Genomic DNA, 1,353 nt, shown 5'->3' with positions numbered 1-1,353 from the left:
GTGGCTTCTGTAGAAAAGATGCATGGGAGGTCTGTTTCAAGACCTTAATATGTCTTTAAAAATTCTCTCTGGCCCTGGCTGGTTGGCTCAGTGGATGGAGTGATGGCCTGGCGTGTAGATATCTTGGGTTCAATCCCTGGTCAAGGCACACATGAGAAGCAACCATCTGCATCTCTCCTCCTCCTTCTCCCCCTTCTCTCCCTCTTCTTCTCCCACAGTGGTTTGATTGATCTGAGCATCAGTGCTGGGCCCTGAGGATAGCTCAGTTGGAGCACATCAGCCTCAGGCACTAAAAATAGCTTGGTTGATTAGAGCCTTGGCCCCCAGACAGGGGTTGCTTGGTGGATCCTGGTCAGTGCTCATGAGGAAGTTTGTCTCCTTATCTCCCTTCCTCTCACTTAAAAAAAAAATTCTCCCTTTATTGGCTCATTCAACTTGATACAGAATTTCAAGTTGGAAAACATTTCCTCCAGAACTTAAAGACATTGTTATATTGTTTATCTGGCTTCCACCATTGTTCCTAAGAAGTCTGCTACAACGTAACCAGTATCCAGGTGGATACTGAAAATTTTGGAGGAAACACTTTATAAAGTATATGATTGTATAACTCCTAAGCAGACACCTGAAACTAATTCAAAATAATAGTGCCGTCATTGAAATACCTAGAAAATATATTTTAAAATAAAAAAGGAATATACTAAATGATAATCATTTTTCAGGGTAATGAGTTAATTTTTCCTTCTTTTTCATATTTTAGATTTGTCTCAAATAATAAAGATGTATTATTTTCATAATTTTATTTATTTATTTATTTATTTATTTATTTTTATTATGTGTCCTAGGCATCAAACAGTTCTGGCCACCAATACAGGCATCGAGCTAGGATGAACTAGGGCTGAACACCTGCTTTGCCCCTGAATGATATAAGAACAGCACCACCAGTCAGGTGCCTCGTTGCCCATTGCCAGGGGCTTATTTTCATAATTTTAAATGTTAAAAATTAAAAAAAAATCTGGTGCAATTGTAAAAAGAAGCCCTCTGTGTGTGTTGTGTGTGTGCTATTTTATTCTAATCTGTAGATGCTGCTGGGGGTTTCCTCTTTATTCCTGTTGCTCAGGAATTTTATAATAATGAGTCCTGGGTGTTTATTTGTTTTCCTTTTATTACTTTGGAATCTCAGTGTAGAAAGTCATATCCTTTTGTTTTGAAAAATTTACTAGGAATTATATACTTGATCATGTTCTCTCTTTCTCTCTGTGTCTCTTCCTGGAATTCTTATTTGTTATATATTTTATTTACTGGCCCAAAACTCTATTTTTCTTATCTTTTTTTATCACCATTTTATAATGATAA

General features: G+C 36.8%; 1 pseudogene; it reads right to left on the bottom strand.

Moving 5' to 3' along the window:
- Nucleotides 1-829: 829 nt before the first annotated feature.
- On the bottom strand, nt 830-973 carry LOC136407415 (small nucleolar RNA SNORA48; annotated as a pseudogene).
- Between the last annotated feature and the right edge of the window lie 380 nt (nt 974-1,353).

The sequence above is a fragment of the Saccopteryx leptura genome, chromosome 5 (assembly GCF_036850995.1).
Source record: "Saccopteryx leptura isolate mSacLep1 chromosome 5, mSacLep1_pri_phased_curated, whole genome shotgun sequence".
In the NCBI taxonomy this organism is placed as follows: domain Eukaryota; kingdom Metazoa; phylum Chordata; class Mammalia; order Chiroptera; family Emballonuridae; genus Saccopteryx; species Saccopteryx leptura.
The sequence above is the reverse complement of the archived record's forward strand: the minus strand, read 5'-3'. Positions and strand labels throughout refer to the sequence as shown.